Raw genomic sequence first — 23,743 nt, 5'->3', positions numbered from 1 at the left:
TGAGGCAAAACACAGTGAAATAAACTAGAGCCTTGTTTTCACCCAAATAGCTCTAAAATGTGAACTTCCTTTTTTCTTAATCTGCCAGCTCCTTATCTTATGTTACGATTCGGGATCTGTAAACGGAGAGGGGAAATCTGGCTGGGTGATGAAAAGCTGTACAAATACGGAGGCGGGAAATGTGTGTCTGCACGTGTTCACAGGTGTAGCGGGGCTGTTCCAGTCTGGACCAAGTTCAAAACAGGAAGCTTGTTCTGCAAGGTGGGGAGGAGATGGAAGGATATTTCACTGAATGTCAGCAAAAACTCAAGTGGAGGGTGGAGTCTCATCACCACCAGGCACTTTTGTGCCTCTGAAACTTGAACTTACAAAGTCATCATTATGTGCTCTAGCAAGGATTAGAGCCCGCAGTTGGAGAGGTGAGCCAGAAAGTGGATGCCCCTGGTGGGTAATCAGACAAGGAAAGGGGAGAGAGCCCTCCGTATTACTTAAGCACGGCCAGCTTTCAGTAGCAGTGTCCACAGCTGAGCTGAATGCCTCGGGGCCACCAGGTGGCCTCGCCCTAGGCACCAGCACAGAGAGGCTATGCCAGGGGTACCCAGCCGTCTTTCCGTGCTAGCTACCACGAGTGAAAGCTGCACCACACTCCTCACTCGCACACTTCAGCACAGGAAATGCGGGGCACGCGATGGCCTGCTTTTTTGTGGTTCTCATTTTCACTCACACCATGGGACAAGATGCGAGGTTAAAAGCCATCGTTTCAATACGAATGCAGCCAGATACTACCTGGTACCAGCACAGGCTGGACAACAAATGATACCGTTTTTTAAGCAAAGGCTGAGCATGACCTCCTACGAGGGACTAACCCTGGATGTATTCAGAGTGTGCCTATGTTTCAGATCAAAGGGTTCTTCTTCCTAAGCAGCCTAAGAAGAAATGACAACAGGATCCTGGGACAATTAGCTTTCAGCGTCTGCGATGCAGCGGATCTGTGTTGGTCTTCCTCTCTCGCTCTTTTCCTTGCCTATCAACAGAGTCATCGGTACCTGGTAGTCCCTCTACTGATAGTAAATGATAAATAAATTCTAGTTATGTCCCAGGCACTGTGATAGATGCTGTTTGTGCCTTAGTTCATTGAATTCTTGAAAGAGTCCTATACATACGGTAAGAACTATTAATATTATCATGTCTGTTTTATAGATGAAAAAACGAGGACACAGGGAGATTAACTTGGCAAAGGTCAGCCAGCTATGTGGCAAAGGAGGGATAATCTAGTGATAAGCCAGCCCAGGAGTCAGTAAACCACACCCTGCCTTCCTAGGCCATCCTTCCTCCCCAGTTTCTTTAGGACCAAGAATGGTCTGTACATGCTTAAAGGGCTGTGAAAAGCAACAAAGAATATGTGACTGAAATCTTACGTAGCTCAAAAGCCTAGAACATTCACTCTTGGCCCTTAACAGAAAAAGTTTACCAACTGCTGAATTCTAGGCCAGTGGATCTCAAAGTGTGGTCCCTAACTCAGCAAGAGCAGGAGCATCAGTGAGAGATGCCAACCCTCAGGCCCCACCCCAGACCAACTGAATCAGCAACTGGGGGCGGTGGCGGGGCGGGGTGTCCAGCATCCTGTGTTTCTATCAGCCATCCAGGCGATTTTTTGTTGTTTTTTTGGCTGCGTTGGGTCTTCGTTGCTGCATGCAGGCTTTCTCTAGTTGCGGCGAGCGGGGGCTGCTCTTCGTCGCGGTGCGCGGGCTTCTCATTGCGGTGGCTTCTCTTGTTGTGGAGCAGGGGGTCTAGGGCACAGGCTCAGTAGCTGTGGCGCACGGGCTTAGTTGCTCCGCGGCACGTGGGATCTTCCCGGACCAGGGCTCAACCCGTGTCCCCTGCACTGGCAGGTGGATTCTTAACCACTGCGCCACCAGGGAAGTCTGTCCAGGGGATTTTGATGACCACTCAAGTTTGAGAGGCCTGGATGCAGGCAGACGGATGCCGTCACGATGCCACACCACCGCACTGGCAATCAATGCGGCGGGAGCTCCCTCTAGCCCCCCCTTTATCACGTAAGTTCCTCTGGCCCATCGCTCTCCACTGTGATGCTCCTCCCCAGTCTGAAGTTGTAAAACACGTGTCTGTCTACCTTGCTTTTTTACCGGTTTCTGTGTAGGATCCATGACATCCTTTACGAGACTCCCCCGCTTATGTTCTCAGAGGCAGAGAGTGGCCAAAGGGGCACAAATAAAATACCTGTTGACTGAATGAGCTTGTCACCCAGGCACTGTGGCACTTCATTCAGCCCCTCTAACGTGGGCCAGGTGAAAGGCACCTGCCATCCACTCCTTCTACAAGGATACACTGAACAAGGACCCACTTGTTCTCATCAGGCCCTGGGGACTGAACTGGGAACAAGACAGGGCTCCCACCCTCAAGGGGCTGACGCTTTAGAAGCCACCCTTCTAACCGGCGCTGCCCTTAGTTCCCCAGGAAATGTCTGCACTTCCTTTTCGATAACCCACGCCAGTTAACCGATGTCACCCCAGGGCTGAAGGGATTTTCCCAGAGCAAGTAAACGAGGTGCTGTACCAAGAAAGACAGTCTCTGGTAATTTTCTTTTGCTATTTTAGGAGACAGCCGCATGTGTAGACAGGAATTACCTGTCAGCTTTCAGACAGGAAGCCCTGCTCCGCTTCCTCGATGAACCCCCCTGAAGAAGCTGCTCAAGGCTGCAAAGTTTAAGCAAAGGAAAGACCAGGCTCAAGAACTGAGCAAGGACCCAGTACAAGGTGGTGCGCTTCTCTGCCTTGGCCTTGGGGACAGTCAGGACCACCCAGGTGGTGCATTTGGGGGGCAAAAGGACGGTCAAGAAACCCAGTCGTGGTTAAATTTTTCCAGCTCAGAGACATAAAAATTTGGAGTGAAAATCTCTAAGTTCAGGGCACAATTCTGACTATTGAGGGCCCAGCTTTTAAGTGACTCCAGAACTGCCAGACATATTCCTTTCTCCAATGGAATCCAGAGTTTGAAATAACAGCATCTATATCAGCACACACACAAAGAATTAATTTGGAATCCATCTCTACAATTCCTACTAGAAAGAAAGAATTTTAAAAGACTTTTCAAAATCATCATTAGGGAGACATCCCTAACTGCAACAGTAACAGGACAATAATAGGACAGCAATCCATACCAGAGGGTGTTGGTGCCATGAAAGGACTTAATGATAATTATCAGTCATGGCCAGGATATTCATCAAGAGGCCACAGAACAATAGCCATCAAAATGTTGTCAGTCGGGCTAAAAATGTGCCTGCCTCCTGATCTCCTAACAAACAGCTGGATCCTCTCCCAAAGTGGATTCAGTAAGGCACAAAATGGGCTACACAGTATATCTCAAAAGGTCTTGTTGCCAACCAGAGTAGTGACAGCCCAGGGCCATGGCTTCATCTATCCTCCTCCAGAAAGAAGTTTGTACCAAGTCTGTTCCTAATATGTTAAGCTTCTGGATTCATCACGGACACGGATCACCCTAGTATGCATCTCCGCTATTCTTGTACTTGTGAGCAGCGAGCACTTCCTCCCTTCCCATTCACTCCTCAGCAAAATGTGATCAAAGATCTGTGGCAAGGAAATGCATCTTAATTTCAAAAATAAAAGTATATGAAAAGACACTCAACATCATTAGCCATTAGGGAAACGCAAATCAGAAGCACAATGAAATACCAATTCCCATCCATCAGGATGGCTATAGTCAAACAAGACAGATAAGAGCAAGTGTTGGTGAGGATGCAGAGAAATGAGAACCCTATAGATCCTCTGGGCGGGACTGTACAATGGTGCAGCCGGTGTGGACAACTGTCTGGCACTTCCTCAAATGATTAAACAGACAGTTATCATATCCACTCCTAGGAATTCTCCCAAAAGAAATAAAAACATGTGTCCACACAAAAACTTATACATGAACGTTCACAGCAACATTATTCATAAGAGACCAAAAAATGAAACAACCCAAATGGTCATCAACTGACTAGTGGGTGACCAAAATGGGGCAAACCCATACAACGGAGTTCTATTCGTCCATGAAAAGAAATGAAGCACTGATACACGCTACAACATGGACGATCCCTGGAAACATCATGCTAAGTGAAAAAAGGCAAAAAGGCAGTCACAAAACACCACATATTGTATGATTCCATTCATATGAAATGTCTCGAATAGGCACGTCTCTAGAAGTAGAACTTACAAGAGTAGTTTCTTAGGGCTTGAGAGGATGGGGGAAAACTGGGAGGTGACAACTAAGGCCTGCCAGGTTTATTCTGGGTGGTAATGAAAATGTTGTAAAATGGACTGTGGTGATGGACGCACAGTTCTGTGGATATGCTAAAAACAAAAACAAAAACAAAGAACACCCAACACTGAATTATATACTTTAAATGGGAGAATTGGATGATATGTGAAACATATCTCAATAAAGCAAGCAAGCGAGCCCACCTCCAAAGTTGGGGTAGGAGGAGAAGGTGAACTTGGAGACAGACAGATAAGCCTCGGGGGCACACTGTGGCCCCAGCGGGGAGCCACCCTTCCCCCACTGCCCACAGCACAGCCAAGGTAAGGCTGTGCCCTTACTAAGGGCTGACCACAGGCCCAGCACCAGAAGGAAATTACACAGAGAAATGTGCCACCCCGTTTACAAGACACAGCTGTCCTTCCCATCTCCGGACCAACCTCCCGGGCCACCCTCTGAGGCAAGACCTGCTTTGCCTGCCAGATGCCAATTTCTCAAACCACTTGAGGACACTCTCAAAAACAGCCCCATACCAATGGGGTCAAAACCAGACTTATGAAGCAGTGAAGAAGTTCCTTCAGAGACCCATCCACCATCCTTGGAGGACCACTTCTTACATCAGGGCGTGTGTCGTCAGAGGATGGATGAAGCTGGAAATGCCCGTCCCTTCAGGAGGGATGTCAGCCCCAACCAGAGAGATGTGATCTTTTCCTCACTGCCCACAGGACAATCTCGACACAGCTTGCCGGTCCCACATTCCCATGGGTAGCACTGCTTGAACTTAGTCATTCACACCCCTCTGCTGTCCTACTACAGACCACCCCATCTTCCCACCTGTCTTTAGATGGTGGCTGTCAGGGCCTACCTCTCGCTTCACCCTCGGCAGCAACATTGAAGCAATCCTGTGTTCGCAGCCGCCGCCGTGCGGTGGTCGCTCTCCAACGCCAGCGCCGCCTAGTCTAGCTCGCCGAGCTCCAGCCGAAGGGGAAGAGGGTAAGGGAGGAGGTCTCTACACCATGGCTCGTACAGAGCCCACTGCCCGCAAATCCACCAGTGGTAGAGCACCGAGGAAGCTACTTGGTACGAAAGCTGCTCGCAAGAGTGCGCCCTCCACTGGAGGGGTGAAGAAACCTCACCATTACAGGCCCTGCTGATTTGCAAACTCCCCTTCCAGCATCTGGCGCAGGAAGTTGCTCAGGACTTCAAAGCAGATCTGCGCTTCCAGAGTACAGCTCTTGGTGCTTTGCAGGAGGCAGGCCAGGCCTCCCTGGCTGGCCTTTTTGAAGACACCAACCTAGGAGCTATCCATGCCAAATGTGCGACACTTATGGCAAAAGACATCCGGCTAGCGCGCCACATACATGGAGAACGTGCTTAAGAATCCACTCTGACGGGAAACATTTCATTCTTTAAAAAAATATATTCTCTTCTTCCTGCTATTGGTAGTTCTGAACGTTAGATATTTTTTTCCCATGGGGTCAAAAGGTACCTAAGTATATGACTATAAGTGGAAAAACAGGGGGTGACAGAAATCAGGTACTGGCAGTTTTTCCATTTTCATGTGTGTGTGAATTTTTACTATCAATGCAGGGACATGAAGCATTAATGCAAGTCAAAATGTTTCCGTGAACAAGTTTCAGCAGTTCAATCTTGTAACAATTATAAATAAACCTGTTAAATTTTTCTGGACAGTGCCAGCATTTGGATTTTTTTTTAAAACAGGTAAATGTCTTATTGACTGAAACTAAATGGTGTTTGTACCGTTTTTATCATACAGCGGATTCCATCCATTCACTAAACTTTTCTAACTGAGGTGCCCTACATGCAGGTACATATTTTTAATGTTGTCTGTCTTCTGTGCTGTTCCTGTAAGTTTGCTATTAAAATACGTTAAACTATAAAAAAGAAAGAAATCCTGAGTCTGCTGTGTTCATCCACGTTGCCTTGGAAACCTCACCCGTTTCACAACTGAACCCCACATCCTGCCTAAAACCTCCCCTGGCTCCCTTGACTGAGGAGGGCTCATCCTCCTTGGAGCACTCCCAGCAGTACGTGCTCTTTCTGAAGAGCTTACCTACTGCTCTGTCGGATGATCTTTTCTTTCATTTCTCCGTAAGCTCTCTAAAGACAGGAAGTGCTGGGAATGGGACTGCCTTGCACACCGGGGATGGTCATTATGTGTTTGCCAGATGAAAAAAACAGGATGAAGAGGATGAGATGATGAAACACAAATGAGCAGTGACCTCCAGGGCCACCTCCTGGTGTGAACCACAAAGAAGCCAGGCACTCTGAGACTGTAAGCTAACCTCACCTTTTGGTAGTTTTTAACCCTAAGATCTGTCACATAGCAGTGAAGGATCATTACGCCCTTGACTAGATGGGGTTAAACTAAAGGGGATATGGTGGTAGATGCGTACTAATAGGGGGAAAAAAAAGGAAAAACAGCTTCAGAAGATAATTCTAGAAGGGGCAGTGACTGTGGGACCAAAATGATGTCCAAGACAAGGGATGAGAGGGGAAACAAGTTGAGGGGCACTCTGGGGGAGGCTGTTGGTTTCATCACTGGGTATCCGAGATGGTGACAGGAAAAGATCAGAAGGGTGATGAGGGGGAACTGAATGGACTCCTGCATCCAAGGCCTGGAAATCTCTGATCCACAGCGAGCCCCACCCATCAGCATCGGTGGGATCCTAGGCAAGTCTGTCTCAGGTTCTGCATAAGTAAAATGGGCAAAGTTGGAGAACCACAGAACACTGTTAAGCTAGATGAATAGGGGGGTGACTGATCCTAGTTACTGGTTTTCGAACTGTGTTCCGAAGGACTTCAGGGTCCCCAGAGACGTTTCCGGGGTTCCACAGATGTTTTAATTTGAATTTTGTTTCCGTTGTTTAAAGTATCTTCTCTTAAAACAACTGGTTAGAAAAAGTCTTATACTATAGAGATGCTCAACAAAACTTCCACATGCCTCTGTATGTGGAGTTTGAACTTTGAAATCCTATGCTAATTTGCTCAGGAAAATTAATGCTTGGCAGTGGTCTTGTTTGCTTATTTGTTTTATCAAATTCAGGTCCACATATCTACTCATGTAAAACTGCACAACAGCAAACACTATGAGACCGTAATTAAATGCTAGATGAGGGTCAGTCATAAACTGTAAGTTCCAAAGATATCTGTCTGATCACTCTTAATTATAAGTAGCAATAACAGTCTTTAGAGAATACTAATGACTCAACTCTGAAACAATTTCCTACTACTTCTCTTTCCAGCCTCAGTACAAATTTACATTAAGAGCAACATACAGTGCTTGGAAAACTGTGTTAAAACAAAAATACTAGCCATTAACATCTGCTATCAGGGTGAATCTGGACTTCCACTATTTTGCAACCAAAATGCGGCACAGAAATCAACTGTGTGCTAACCTTGACACGAGTGCACACCACGCCCGACTCTGCTCACCAGAGCAGCTCACTGGCCTAGTCATTGACTTTAAAAGGAAGTAAGATAAATTAAAATGTATAAAGTACCTTCATGCAGACTGGGACACTACATGAGATCATGCTTAGGAACATAATAACCAAGTACAAACTCTTGATTCACAGAGAAAGATACTGAGGTCCCGAAAATGTTATGTTTTCCAACTAGAGTCAGAATCAAACCATATCTCAAGTCCTGCTTCCTGATCCGATTTGGTCTCCACCACACCAAGCTGCATCTCTCAGCTGCCTGCAGAAACTCAAAATGCAAGAGATTATCAATATGAAACACCAACCAGAAATCACAGTCTGGTGACAGTAAGGAACTGTGAGTCTCCTGTGATGTCCCACCAGCCACGAGGAGCTGGGAGAATCAGCAGATGAAAGGAAGAAAAACATACATCCACGGAATTACTGGTGCAAGGCAGGCAGATGGCCTAGGCTGGGGTGGGAGTCTTGCTCTAAATATGGTGTCTTCTGTTGTTAAAAGGAGAAACTGAGCAGGAGGGAAGGACAAGCAAAGCAGCCTTTTCTTCCAAAATCAGCCCAAATTCCTGGGAAGATGCTCCGAGGCTAGATGCTCACTCCCTGGACGGCTCAGTGCCACCAAACTGAAGCCAGCCCCCAATATGAGGTGTGAGTCCTTGACAGCTGTGCTAGCCACGAGCTCCCCTCCCAAGCTGTGGAGCAAAGGAGCCCAGGAACCAACGGTGGTGGGGATACTGCTGGAACACGTATGGACGGGCCCCTTCTCTTCCACTTTCCTGACTCGGTTCTCTGACAAATTCTGGGCCTTTATAAAAAGGAAAAACACATTTGAAGTGAAAACAGCCTGTACTTTTTAGAACTGGCTAAACAAGTCTTATCTTGAGTCACTAACGAAAAGACACCCGCTAAAACAACACACCTTTGCTATTCTCGAGACCGGGGGGGAGAGGGGTGGCTGCTTTCTGATGCCTGGGTCTTACACGGCCCGTCCCTTTTACTTCATTTTTTTTTATTTTTTGAATTTAATTTTATTTTTTTATACAGCAGGTTCTTATTAGTCATCCATTTTATACACATCAGTGTATACATGTCAATCCCAATCTCCCAATTCAGCACACCACCACCACCACCACCCCGCCACTTTCCCCCCTTGGTGTCCATACGTTTGTTCTCTGCATCTGTGTCTCAATTGCTGCCCTGCAAACCGGTTCATCTGTACCATTTTTGTAGATTCCACATATATGCATTAATATACGATATTCATTTTTCCCTTTCTGACTTACTTCACTCTGTATGACAGTCTCTAGGATCCATCCTCGCCTCTACAAATGACCCAATTTCGTTCCTTTTTATGGCTGAGTAATATTCCACTGTACATATGTACCACACCTTCTTTATCCATTCATCTGTCGATGGACATTTAGGTTGCTTCTATGACCTGCCTATTGTAAATAGTGCTGCAATGAACATTGGGGTGCATGTGTCTTTTTGAATTACGGTTTTCTCTGGGTTTATGCCCAGTAGTGGGATTGCTGGGTTGTCAGCTCATCCCTTTTACCTTTGAAGTGATCAAACCAAGACAGTCCTGTGCCCAGCTTGCATTTATTAGGCTGCACTTGCATTCTTGGTGTGGGCGGGGAAGGGAAACAGCCAGCCCTGCCCACCTGAAGCAGGATCTGCCTTGCAGTTACACTGCTTGCTAAGTGTAGTTCAGGGCTCCATAACTGACATCAACAGCTAAATAAATTTTCAAACACTGTAATAAGGCTAATGACTCTGTATCCAGAATAGGCCTTCCTACCCGCCCCCTCTATTCCATCCCAGCCTCCACTCCCTCCCAACTGTCCTCTGGTCACTGTGCATGTGGCCATGTCCACTAGGGGGAGCAGAGGGGCAGGAAAAACAGTTGGAAACACACACGGATGAACTGTATTCTGACTCTGCCTCTCAGGCAGGAGGCGTGCACATTATTGGCAGGTGGACAAAAGAGAAAGGTGACAAAAGAGTGAGAAGGAAGCCGTCACTTCTGGATAAGAATCTTCCCATGTTCTGTAGGTTTCATTTACCAGGCTCACAGGTTGTTCACAGTTGACAGAATTTCCCATCAACACCAAAAAAATGAAACCACAGCAACTCTAAGAATTCTGAAAACATCTACTAAACCAAAACAAAAAGCACGGGTCCCTGAAAAATGAAATAAATCCATTTAATCCAGGGTGTCTCGATTCTTGGCACAACTGACATTTGAGGCCAGAGCATTCTTTGTCACAGGGGGCTGTCTTGCAGGATGTTAGGCAGCATCGCTGTCCTCTAGCTACTACACGCCTTTAGAGATAGATGCCATTAGAACCCACCACCACCAACTGTGACAACATAAATGTCTCCTGACGTTGTCACATGTTCCCTAAAGGATAAAAGCACCCAGGTTGATAACCACTGCTTTAGCCCATCAGCAGGACCTTACCCGCCCCACAGGATGAGGCTCAGGGAAGGGCAGCCCATAGGACTAGATCGCAGGGCAAGGAGAAGCAAACCAAGTAAACTCAGGAGCCAGTCACCAGCCCTGAAGATGCGCAGGCTCAGAGCCCTGAGCTAAGACTAGAGGCCACAGAGAGACCAGAGGGGGTCAGATTCCTGACGCTGCCCCAAGCTGACTGACAGATGAGTCTCATTTTCTTCCACATCCTTCAGTGCCAACACTATCCTGGCACCCGCCAAGGAGTTCATGCCGGGGCTGGCTATGCCCCCATGTGCTAATTAGTATATGGCATTGACCCTCCACTCCACAAAGATCCTAGTCTACAAATCAAGGTACAGCGAAGAAGGCTTTGAGAAGACAAAAGCTGGATGATGCTACATCAGACAGTCTTAAATAGGAAAGGATTGTCATCTGGCTTCCAGCCCAGGAAACCATGAACACACATTGTGACAGGTCGATAATGACTCTCTAGGAAGAGAAAAGGAATGGTCCGTGAAAAGATCACAGGGTGTGTAAATTTGTTAGGTAGGTCTCCTTGATGTCGGATGAAAAACTCAACGATTCGCTTCCACTCAGAGCCAAAGAACAGTAAAGCCACAAAGGAATTTTATGGTAAGTACAAAATGCACTTTTTTCCTCTGAGGATCAGACTTCTGGCAACTCCTTATATGTAGAAAACACCCACGAATGACAACAGACCCCAGATGGCCCCGGTAATAAAGAAAACCAGTCACAAAAATCATCAAAATTACTTCCAAAAACTAGGACAATGCCCCGAAGATAAAGCTCATTATTCAACAAGTGCTCCCTGAACCCTACAAGTCAATCACCCCAGGACCCCACTCCGCCACCTGGAGAGCAGCACACGCTGGGGCTGGCTCAAGAGTGTGCACTGTCTGCAGGAATGGGACAGCCTTTCAAGCACGAGATCTGATAAAGACCAGCAGGTTAAAAGTTTTTAAAAACGAGCTGGCGGGGACTTCCCTGGTGGCGCGGTGGTTGGGAATCCGCCTGCCAATGCAGGGGACACGGGTTCGAGCCCTGGTCCGGGAAGATCCCACATGCCGCGGAGCAACTAAGCCCGTGCCCACAACTACTGAGCCTGCGCTCTAGAGCCCGCGAGCCACAACTACTGAGCCTGCGAGCCACAACTACCGAAGCCCGCGCACCTAGAACCTGTGCTCCGCCAGAGAAGCCACCGCAATGAGAAGCCCGCACACCACAACGAAGAGTAGCCCCCGCTTGCCCCAACTAGAGAAAGCCTGCACGCAGCAACGAAGACCCAACGCAGCCAATAAATAAATAAATAAATAAAAACTAGCTAGTGAGTGAGAAGATGAGCACACACACGCGAACATGCACACACCATCAGCAAAAGTGGCCACTCAGAGGCTTATCAAACGTAAATGGTTTAATGAATTTCCCATCACTTCTAAAACGGGGTTATAGCAAATCCCCATGGAACGCAAAGCCCGGGCTCTGGCAGAACCTGGGTCATAAATGCCCCAAGTCTGAATTTTCTTAGGCAAGAACTCAACCATTAGATGCTTACTTGTCCCTTAATTTATAAATGAAGGTCAACTCTACCAACACTGAAAATACCTGGTCACAAGCCATAGGAGTACACAAATGATTAATTATCTCAAGCTAAAATGGAGCATCTCACGAGAGTTCCCTGCCCTCAGAGTTAAGGATCGCCTAAATCCAGGCCTCTCAACCGTGATACACTTAAGAATCACCTGGGCTCCTTTTAAAAAAAAAAAAAGACAGCTGCCAGGTCTCACACCTAAAGATTCCGATTAACTTGATCTGAGGTGCAGCCCAAGCTGGGGTATTTTTATTTAATACATAGGCAGACATGATAACTATTACATTCTTGGAAAGATGTCCTTTCTATCATGTCTATGGATCCTATCTAGTGGGATCCAAAACATGGTCTACCCCAGTATTTAAAATGATAAACTCTCTACTCTGGACAAATGCAGTCGAACTGGCTTATTAGACAATCTACATGCAAGGTACTCTGGTTTTCTCCTTAAAGAATCATGCGCTGGTCTTCTCAGACTGATGCCCAAGAAGCCCTGCCCAAGGAGGCAGTCTTTCAGGAAGAGCTAGTCCACTACAGAGCCCTGTTAGACCTCTACGCCATGGAAGGACTTGTTGGACTGGTGGGGCTTTTATTAACCTCTCCTTGGCATTTGGCTCCAAAGATGAGAGATTATCTGAGGCCAAACTAATGGCCTCAATGTCTACCAATGCATCTAGTAACCAGCGCCTCTATAATCTTGCTACCCAGAACCTGGCCTGAGGACCAGCAGCACTGAGATGAGCTGGTAGACTGTTAGAAATCTCAGGCCCAATCCCAGACCGAATCAGAACTGGTATTTAGAACGCGATCCTCAGGTATTTGTTTGCACATTAAAGTTCTGAGAGGCATTGTTTTTTATCTCATCCAGGATACTAAGAATGAGGGCCAATCGGACACTACTTTCCAGTGGGGGGTGATGGAGAATATGGTACAATTCTTCTCCTTTTCATAATGTGCAAAGAACTTAATGATTCGGTATTACTTCTGAATAAACTGGAGGCATGTCAGGAAGACCGGTTGTCTTATAGACACTCTTAGAGTTGCTGTAAGATGCATCCCGCTGAGATGAGAATGACATCTGCAGATGGCAGGGTTTTATCATTGTGAATTAGGAGTGCTTGTAAGACAACTGGCCATGCTTTCTAACTGCAGGATTTTGATCCATTTTGTTAAAATCCAAGACACAGTGTGGATCCATGTCTTCCAACTTTAACTCCGATATAGCAAATAACTCTATACAACGAATCACTCTATGCAGCTACCCATCATATACTCTGTGCTGCTCAAAGTTAGACAACAGCAGGGGGTTACTGGGCTTTCGTTGTCTTTTAATTGCTCAAGTACTCACTTTAGAAAACCTGCTTAAGGATCCTGACTATTGTCCTACATGACTTCAAAGTGAAACAGCCTTCAACTCAGGTAAGCATCCTTTATCAGGGCCTTAATTTTGCCTAAGATGATGTGAACCAATATTTAAGTTTCTAGAAATGCCTCTAATTCTGATATCTTCCAGGGCATATAACTAACTGACTTTATGGCCACTGAAAGCCTTTCAAAGCTTTGCTGAAAGAAACTATTTTTGAAAGATGACTTAAGTTCTTTCTGAAAGAAACTATTTGAAGGATGACTTAATCCATCTACTGCTCTTGATCGACTTTGCCCAAACTTCTGTAACAAACAAGCTCCTTTAACAGTCTTTCTTTCTCTCACACACATACGCATAGGCACACATACCTTAGGAACTTTCTAATCCTTTCTTAACTCCTATTTCATTTTTGAAACAAGATATTAGTTTATGAAGTTCATTCATTTTGATACCATCTTTGTTCATGTGCAAAATGATTAACGACAAATTACCTTTTACCCATTTAGCGTGTAACACACAGCATCTAATTATGTAAGAAAAAAGTATGACTGGTCAACAAAATCAATTTCACAATTACAGTCTTATTAGTATACATTTTGCGTGGGGACCCAACGTCTATTCAAAACCAGAGAGCAATCTAATTACCGGCCCCAGCATCAGAACTAGACGGGAAACAGCCCAATGTTTGGATTTCTTGTATCTGAATTTAAAAACAACAAATCAAATGGTTTATAAAGGGAGGACTCTTTACTTCCTCTGGACACATTTTCATGCAGAACGTGTGCTCCATTTCCCAGGAAGAACCACAGAAGGGACTATAACTGCTCTTTCATCAGTGTTCACAGGTCTTCTTGGGGAGGAAGGACAGCATCTCAGCCGTGGAGCGGGGAGGCGGGGCATGCCTGCTGGGTTTCCTGCCCTCAGGAGGTGCACTCCCCCTTTCCCTGCCCGCAGGAGTTAAAGAGGCGGGGCTTCCCTACCCAGCTGAGTCCACCCAAGGCTTCCGGGCAATCACCAGGGCAGCTGTGTAGATTTCTACCTAGGATGGATCAGAAGTCTTGCACCCAAGACCCATCTTCCAACTCAGCTTTACTCTAATAAAGCTGGTTCTGTAATCTTCCTCTGGCTTCTACTCTTCTCTCTACTTCAGAACCCAGAAGGGAGGAAGGGTGTGATTAACTGGCATCTCCAATCCCTCATAAGTTTATTTTCTAAGTTTTCCATGTTCTAAGTATCAGGATAAGACAGGTGGTTTCCGGCAGCTATTTGAAAGCATTTCTCCACAAATAACACATTGCAGGTGTATGAGTCTTTAATTCTAATAAATTAAAAGACAAAATGACTATCACAGTCAAAATATTTTCTCTAAATATTGATTTTTAAAAAAATACTTTTAAGATATGCCAAAAGATTTCTGATCAGATGAATCCAACTTGTGGCTAGAAGGGAAGATAATCTGGAGGAAAATCGGCAGAATTATCAGTAAAATGCTCAATAATTTATACTTTGCCCTGAGTGTTCCTAATGCATCATGCTTGTAACCAACAGTCCATTGGGGATATAAATAAATATTTTTATAACATATCATTTCCAAAAACTTTCTGGGTTGCTGGTACAGAACTACTCACCACAATGCAAGCTCCTGATAAATGCTGGCAGGCTTTCAAGCTCTTCCATCTTAAAGTGGGATCGGAAATCATATATGTAAATATCTATTTTATTTAATGACTTTGAAAAATAGAAATGGTGAAAAGGACATCACCGCCATTCAGAATGAAAGCCCAGGGCACCCTCAAGAACCCCCCAGGGCATGAGAACCATCACATGGCAACTGCTGCTCTAGACATTTCCAATCTCTGGATTTGGCCTGACCCCAGACGACATGTCTTGGAAGAAATCTTCAAAGCAATGTATATATTTGACCTAAAATAGAAGGCAGTAGAAAAGGAAATGGCCAGATAAAACATATCTCTGGGTTTACTGTAAGCCTGGCAAAGGTTTTCCTCATTATTCTTCTTGTATTCAGAAGGACCTAGAGAAGAAAGTTCTCTTTCATCTTAGTATCATCTGGGCATCTAAACAACTGGTTGGATCTTACTCAATGACACGGTAAAATGTAACTGACATTGCTTCCCACTTCAAGACAGTGGCTTGGAAAAGCTCAAAGCCAAAATCACAGCCCACTTCCAGGAAGTAAATTGGTGTCTATTTTGTGTTTAAACCTCATTCCTGACTCTAAATTTCCTCTTATTTTCTCCCTGCCTCATCTGTTTCCCCTTAATTTTAAATGTATTTTTATCTTCCTGTATTACATATTTTAATCCTTTTTGAAACATATTATAAGTAATTAATTAAACAAAAAGGAACAAAACAACTCTAGCACATAAAATAATGGTCCTCCAAATATGTCCACATTCTCATCACCAGAACCTGTTACGTTACATGGCAAAGGGGGATTATGGTATCGGATAGAATTAAGGTTGCTAATCAGATGACCTTAAAATAGGGAGGTGATGCTGGCTTATCCCAGTGGGCTCACTGTAATCAAAGGATCCTTAAAAGTAGAAAAGGGAGACAGAGGGTAGGTCAGAAGGATACAACAGTCTCTCCTCAAGAACTCTCAGACTGTGTCCTAAGTTGTTTGCATAAAGCCAAGTATATTGATGTAACAAGTCTAGTCATTTGGTTTCTCCTGGTGACCTTTGGTTCTACCCTAGTGGTGAGAGATTAGGAATTTTAGAAGTCAGGAGGGCGTGAATGAAGATGACAGCACAGAAAGTAACTGCAGAAAAGGACCATAGTTTAGGGCCATTTGGTATAAGTGCCAGCAGCCTCTCAGGAGGGCCTGGGAGCATCACTCTATGATCCTAACCAAAACTGATCTTCGCAATAATGACATTGCACCACCTCACTCATTAACAAGATGTAATACAGAATTCTGGGATATTTCTCGATAAATTCATTATAGCTGAGCTCCTCATTTATAGATACATGAGGCATGGATGGGGGGTGCAGAGGGAGGGAAGACTGTATGGTGAGATGTGAAAAGCACAGATGGGGTCAAATGTCACATGTGCTGACCACGGTGCTTCCCTGCTGGACCCTGGTTGCTACCCAACTATCCACTCTCTAAAGGCAGGGCTGTCCTCATCCTCACTGCAGTAAGAGCTGGCCGTTATCACCGTAACACACATCCTCTCAGCTGATGAGGTCCCCATTTAGAGTGGGGGAAACTGAGGCATGAACGACCAAGCAATCTGTTCAAGGCCACACAGCTACCAGGTGGCAGAGCTGTTGAAGACCCCGGCCATCAGGCTTAACCATGGTTCTCGGATGCCTCAGCATCTATCAGAGAGCCTCACACCTCGAAGGTATCTCACTGATGAATAAATGGAGTGAGTCTGCAAAAAACCAAAGGGATTAAATCACTTGCTGGGCCCACGACAATAAGCACTTAATAAATATCAGCTGCTTTCCACCCAGTGTTAGGGTTTTCCCCCAATTTCAAGGAAACCCTGTAAGGCAGCTCTTTTCAAATGAGGAGCTGGGGAGATATATAATCACCATCTGGAAAATTTTCAAAACATTTAGCCCTGAGCAGAGCGCTCCCTCATCCTCCTCCCCTAAGTTTGCTTTAGTCATCCTGAGTTGGGCTTCAATTTGGGGATTAGAAAAGAAAACAACTTCCCAGGTGATCCTGCAAACACCCACTCCTATCCCCACCCGACTCCCACCCAGCAAAGCATCTCTGGTACCAGGTGTCTTGGCTCTCACGACAGGGAGGAGAACCCAGAATGGGCTGAGTGTGGATCCTCACGGTGGAGACTTCATTTCAAAGGTTATGAGGAGGCACAACTAAAATTTATGTGATCAGCAAAATAATTCCAAATATTAGAGCTGGGCATCCAGGTACATAGCAAGGGCGTAAACACACACACATACCTTACACTGCAGAGGCTATCCTGAGGAAAACGGCAGATTACTAACACCTCCGTCAGACAGACGTGCACAGAAGGAGCACGCTGTGTGCCCTCTGCGGTTCCACACGTTGTGGAGAAGACGCTGAAGGTTCAAGAGATGGTCCCTGCCCTTAGAGACAAGTGCCATCTCCACCAACCCTCCCAGACAGCCGTGCAGAACACGCGAACTCAGGGCTCTCTCCAGGGCACCACACCAGGGGGTCCCAGAGACTCAGGAGTTGGAGAGAAGCCCCCCAGAGGTTTCAGAGACCCTGTGATGTAAACTGGGTCTCTTCCCTTCATTTTCTCTCATTTCTTAAGCTCCAACTAATGCCAGGCTCCAGGCTAGACATCAGAGGATAAAGGATGAATAAAAGTTCTGGAAGCTACTGACTGCAAGCTGCAAGCTTGAGGAAGGGTACACAGCAAGAGAGATACCCGGTTTCTCTGCAGTCCTGGGGACCTGGGGAGAGTAGCTGTAAACCGGAGGGAGGGGACCGTGAGACACAGAGTTCCAGGACTCAGGACAGTTTTGAATGAGTCACTTAACATCTCAATTTGGTTCTGTCTGCCCTTAAAAGGAAGCCGCAGAAATAGGGGGTATCTAAGTCCCTTCCATTTTAAGATTCAAATGAGAACAGACTTTTATTGACCAGCTACTCAAATGTTTTGATAATTCAGGATGAACAATCTCATAGCCTAGAATGCGATCCTGGCAGGAGAGGGAGGGGCAGGTTGGCATCAGATGACAGAAACTGATTTACAGTGAGGGAATTATACATGAATGAAGCCATTATGCAAAACGGAAAACCACCAAAGTTCATTTTAACTGTGCCCCCTCCATTTTATCCCTTTGCCTCGAACGAATATACTAAATTTATGTCACTTGCCTCTCACGACCGCTAGATTTATAAGCCCATTAAAAAATACTTTTATAATCACTGCGCAAAATACTATGATCATTATTATAATGATTTAAATGCCTGCAGCAGTGCAGCAGGACCTGGGGAGAGTTTATTAATACCTTGGCAAAATGTGCCGTGAACATGCCATCAGGATGTTTGCTTTGAAAAAAGTTCCCTGATTTTTTTCCAGTGAGCTCAGTTCACACTGCGCTCACATTGTGACGGCCCCACCCAATGGGACAGGTGAACTGTTTCCTCATTTCCTCTGCCCCATGGTGCTTCTCCCCACCAAAACCTACCCCAGGATCAAGCTAAGGCACTGGTTCTCAACCCTCACTGTGCATCAGAATCACCTGGGGAGACTTTTTAAACACAAATGTCAGCCCACCACCCTCCCCAAGATGATGACTCAATTGGCCTGGGTTAGGCCAGGAAACCAATGCAACGTTAAGCGTGCCCTCAAATTCTAAGCGCTATTGAGCTAAAGTGTCCACCTTATCAGACAGATCATTGAAGTGCGCGGAGAGAAAAATGGGGGAAAAGCAAGTCTGAGGGGTGAGGGTGGTAGGTGAGGGAAAAGGGGGGCCGTGATAAACCAGAGACCCATCTAGAAGAGGCAGCAGCCACTCTGCAGCTCCAGACATGGGACAGCTTGAGGGTAGACAGTCTGGGGTTGGCCAAATCTTTCAGTCTTTCCAGAGAACCAGAAAGCCCAGAGTCTTGGGACAAATCTCTGTATTTATCAATGTCTGCACTAATTCTGTTTTGTTGTTGTTGTTGTTTTAAGTCCCAAGTGGGCCCAAGTTCAAAGGAGTTTACGGTCTTGCTCCCCTGCTCAGCCCACCTCATTACAGGTACCTGTTACTTTATCCTAACTGCCTAACCATTCTTAACTTTCTAAACAGTAGCCGGTATTGTTCTCAACCAGATACTAATTTCTGAGCATCACTCTCAAAGGCTTCAGAGCTCTAGCTTCTAGCCCACATGCTCTCCCCAACAGAGACTTGTGAATTAGTCATACCTAACTGCCAATCCTAAGAAACTGGAAAGGCATGTAAAAGCCATCTAGAAAGAGAGATGCAGACCCCAGGATCCAGAAAGTCTAAGTGACCTGCCCAGGACCACAAAGACGGTTGAAGGTGGGGTGACCAACTCCACCCTGGTATTAGCACTGGAAGTCCCCTGTCCTGGGAGACCCGGGCAAAGCGGGATTGCTGATCGTCCTGGATGAAGGACAGAGCCACACGGCTGTTCCTTTGGAAGGCACCCCCATCATCTGGAACTCTTGATACGTATACACATTCTAGCGTCAAGCTTTGCTCCCTGTTAAGATTCAAAGTCCCTGAAGGAAGGAATTCAGATCCTGCAAGTTAAGTGCTTGATATTTGTTGGGAAAAGTCCTTATGACTCCTTGGTCAATGAAGATGCCTGCTGGTCTTGTCCTTGGAAAATACAGGCATCACTGCTCTGGGAATCTCTCTGAAGAACCCAGGGTCTTGACTATTCACTGGAGCTTCCTTCTCAGCCCGCAATGATCACTTCACCACTTCACCACTTCACTGACAGCAAGCATGAGAAACGTGAAGAAATGAACTAGATGAGTAACTTTCAGCTGGCTGCTCCTTTCTCTCCTTGCACCACAAAGTCTCCTTCCTACCCTAATGAGGTTACTACCCATCATCAAGGACGTGGCAGCTAGTATGTTCTGAATTCTCCACTCAGAAGGCAGCCTCTCAGCCGTGAAAGGAGTCACCCTCTGCAATCCTCTCTCAGAAGCCTGCCTGGGAATTACTCAAGAGGGTCGGAGCTGAACGCCGAGTGTCCTGCATGGATGGAGGGGCAGTCTGGTGTGGCAGCGAGAGCCAGATTCCAATCTCAGCCCTGACGTGAACTGCTCCTGAGCCCCCTCCCTTCGGGAAATTACAGAAATGGAGACGCAGCTTCCTCATCTATAAAATGTCTACCTTGCAGGGTTTTCATTTGCAAAGGGCCTAGTCCAGTGCCTGGTCCTGTAAGGCACCCCAGAGGCCTTTGCTAGTCAGGTGGGAGATCTCCCCCTACTGCCTGATTTCAAAACACACAACCGGCCTCCACTAACCTAGTTTTATTCCCAATCAGACAGTGGTTTTCTTACTGCCCCTCAGCTGCCTTTCTCAAAAGATGCAAGCAAATCTGTGCGAGACACAGAAAGCGGAGGCAAGTGTTAGCAAAATGTCACCACAACTGACACAAAGGATTTTTCTACCTCGTCCGTCAGTGTTGATGGGGAAGACAGCAGAGCTCTGTCACCAAGCCCAATTCCCGATGTTGGTAAAGATCACTGCTTCAAAGAATTTCCTAGGTCAGCACTTAAAGTCTGAAATCCGTTCCCCGAATTCATTATATCCCATAGTAATTCATTATAACTCCATCTCTCAGAGCAAAACTCCACTTTCTGCTTCACGGTCTAGAGCCATTCCCTTGTACACGCTGTAGTTTAGAATTACGACCAAAGCAAGACCAAACAAGCCCTGTGCCCTTACGTTTTACCATCTAAACAAGATAAAACAAAGCGAGATGTACACATGCTTGGGAAACAATTCACATGGACATCATTTTAAGCAAACTGTATCTTAGATTCAAGAACTGTCTGCATTATTCTCCTAGCATAAAACCTGTTGTGGCAGTTCCGTCTTTTTACATAACAAAGTTACGACCTTAGGTCACCAGATAGAATTACACTGCTCAAATTTATCCTTGGCAAGCTCTTTGGAGGTATAATCCACTTTGCAAGGATAAACAAGTGGCAGCTATCAAACTCTTACAGACACTCACATACGACAAACACCACCGCCATGACCCTCAACTATCACAGACTCAAGACTGTCCATGCCAATCCTAAATTAAAATGTATCCCGATAAAGTCAAGAAATAACCCGAGTCCATGTATGTAACAGGAAGTGTGACATTCTAACCTGGCAAGAGAAATGGGCATTAAAAAGCATTACTTAGGTCTGTAGTCAATGTCCTGGCACTAGAGCATACAAAATGACACGACTGGGGGAAGCTGGGTTCATGACACTCCCTGTACTCTTTTTGCAACTTCCTGTGAAATAATTATTTCAAAACAAAAAAGTTGCCTTTTAAAGCATTACTTATTGGGTTTCTTCTTATTTGGGGAGATTTTTCATAATACAGAAGCCCAAACCCCATTCTGAATGCCCCCTTTCTACTTATGGGTCCAGGATAGGACCTACACCTAAATACTTTGAAAAAGGTCTGCAGATGTTTCCGGAAAAGCTCCCCTGTTCAATGAGAACGCCAAACGATGTAAATCACTGGAGACTTTAAGAGTGGAGAGACTGCCATATTTGATCTTGGCTGCTGTGTGGAGGATGTGAAGAGGACACGGCCAGAGCCCAGGAACCTAGGGAGAGGCTCCTGCAGCTCTGGGCGAGGACTGAGTCAGATAAAGGCCTCAACAGGGTAGTGGCAGTCTTGGTTGGTAGAAACATTTAAGAGGTCAAATAAGCAGGACAATGAACAATGACTAAGTGGAGGGTATGGAGGGAGGAGTCTCAGATGTCCAGTAGACTTTCACCTTGGGCAGCTGAGGCAATGTGGTATGTCATCCACCAAGACAGGAAAATGGCGGAGCCGGTGCGTAAGAGAGGATCAGGAAGGCTGCCTGCAGGTTCTACAGGGCAACAATATTATGTATCTTCTTCCTCTAGTGGAGGAATCCCCTCTTCCTCATCTGACGGAGCATAAAGAACTGGGGATGGACAACTTGGCACAGGGGGTGGGAAGAGCGGCCGTTGCTCAGCCACATCAGTCACTTGACCCTGGTCAGATCATTCTCACAGCCAACTACATACCCAGGCGTTTAACCTTATGTACCTCCATTTGGAAAAGAGCTACCCAACCAAGCTGTCGTGCCCCACAGGATCTAGAGGCGCTTGGATTCTAACATTCCTATAAAAAGAACTAAACACCACAGGAAATCTGACTTAAAACTTTTTTTTTTTTCAAAATTGAATATCCTACAACAAATGTTTTCACGTTTCTTTCTTACTTGTAGGAGTATAGGTTATTGGGAATAGGAAGAGGGTCCCTGGACAAACATTTCCCAGGGTAGACTGCCACAGCCCCCCAAAGTTTCACTTAGAAATGCTTTGGGGTACAGAATTAAAACTCCAGGAACCCCTTCAACAAAAGGAATGTTCCTAGAATAAACTACCAAGAATCATAAGAAGTAGAAGAGACCTCAAAAATAGTTACCTCTGCTGTACACCTGAAACTAACACATCATTGTAAATTAACTATACTTCAATAAAAAAAATAAATTTAAAAAAATAGTTACCTCCTATTACCTTCTCTATACCTAAAGGAATTCTTTCAGTATCACTTATTATCAGAAATTAGTCTCTTCACCATATCCCCCATCCTCCACCCCAGTCTTTATCTACTGAAAGGCCATTTTCAGATGAAACATTGCCTTGTCAGGCCCTAAGCATACAGGATCCCTCCCTTCTGTTTCTCTCTTATAACTTTTATGAAATTTCTGTGCATGGTTACTTTTGTATTTGAATTATTCCTGATTATATTATTATGCTATATAATAAGTACTATTTCTTGAGTGCTTGCTATGAACCAACTAGGAACTTCATGTAAACCTTAATTCTCACAGCCAGTATAATATCTATTTTACAGAAGAAGAACCCAAGACTGAGAGATACAAGTACAGAAATGCTCTTATTACTTCTCTCTCCTAACCCAGGCTGCCCCTTCCTGTAAACCCTAGTTCCTTCCACATTATACGTGTGATGTGAGGGTTTTATCCCCAGCGCATCTAACATAGTTTTCCCACAGAAGATACTCAATGATAATTTGCTAAACTGCACTGACATCTCCCAGCCCCTCCCCCAGCAGGGCCACCCTCTACCTGCACTCCCTGGAAGTCGATGATTCTGTTAACCAGATCCCAATGTTCCCAGTGGGATCTGGTTCTTGCCACATACTGGCACCGTCTCTTCCTTAACCTAGAATCCCTATTTCTAGAACCATCATCTCTGTCACCATCATATAGTGCCTACTAGGTGCCAGGCGCAGCTTTAAGGCTTCACAAACATTAACCTGGCTGATCTTCACAACAACTCTGTGAGGTCTATACTACTATCCTCATTTTACAGATGAGGAAACTGAGATTTGGTGAGGTTACGCAGCCTGCCCTGGGCCATTCAGTCATTAAGTGATGACCTGGGGTCTGACCAAAACTTCAGGGTTAGCTTTCTGGAAGCCGCAGCAATCTTTGGTTCTTATTTAACCTTCCTCCCCACCATAACCCAATTGAAACCACCATGGCTTTATTTCTAATTGGAATGACCGTTAAGCAAGGTCTTCTCCACTCTGGCTTGGTGTAATCGATTGTTTTGCACCTACGTGCAAGACTTCCTATTTACAGTGCCCCCCCCTTATCCTTGGGGGATACATTCCAAGACCCCCAGTGGATGCCTGAAACTGTGGATAGTGCCAAAACCTATATATGTTATGTTTTTCCTATACATACCTACCTGTGATAAAGCTTAATTTATAAATTAGGCACAGAAAGAGCTTAATAATAACTAATAATAAAATACAACAGGGCTTCCCTGGTGGCGCAGTGGTTGAGAGTCCGCCTGCCGATGCAGGGGACACGGGTTCGTGCCCCGGTCCGGGGAGATCCCACATG

The 23,743-nt window shown here is 45.6% G+C and overlaps 1 protein-coding gene and 1 pseudogene across 6 annotated transcripts in view; one reads left to right on the top strand and one right to left on the bottom strand.

Moving 5' to 3' along the window:
- Positions 1 to 23,743, bottom strand: part of LOC112062645 (alpha-1,6-mannosylglycoprotein 6-beta-N-acetylglucosaminyltransferase A) — a 280,334-nt gene that overhangs the window by 132,932 nt on the left and 123,659 nt on the right. The window lies entirely within an intron of this gene.
- LOC112062646 (histone H3.3-like) lies at positions 5,292 to 5,653 on the top strand (annotated as a pseudogene).

The sequence above is a fragment of the Physeter macrocephalus genome, chromosome 2, assembly GCF_002837175.3.
Source record: "Physeter macrocephalus isolate SW-GA chromosome 2, ASM283717v5, whole genome shotgun sequence".
Classification (NCBI taxonomy): Eukaryota; Metazoa; Chordata; class Mammalia; order Artiodactyla; family Physeteridae; genus Physeter; species Physeter macrocephalus.
This window is presented reverse-complemented; position numbering and strand designations above follow the sequence as displayed.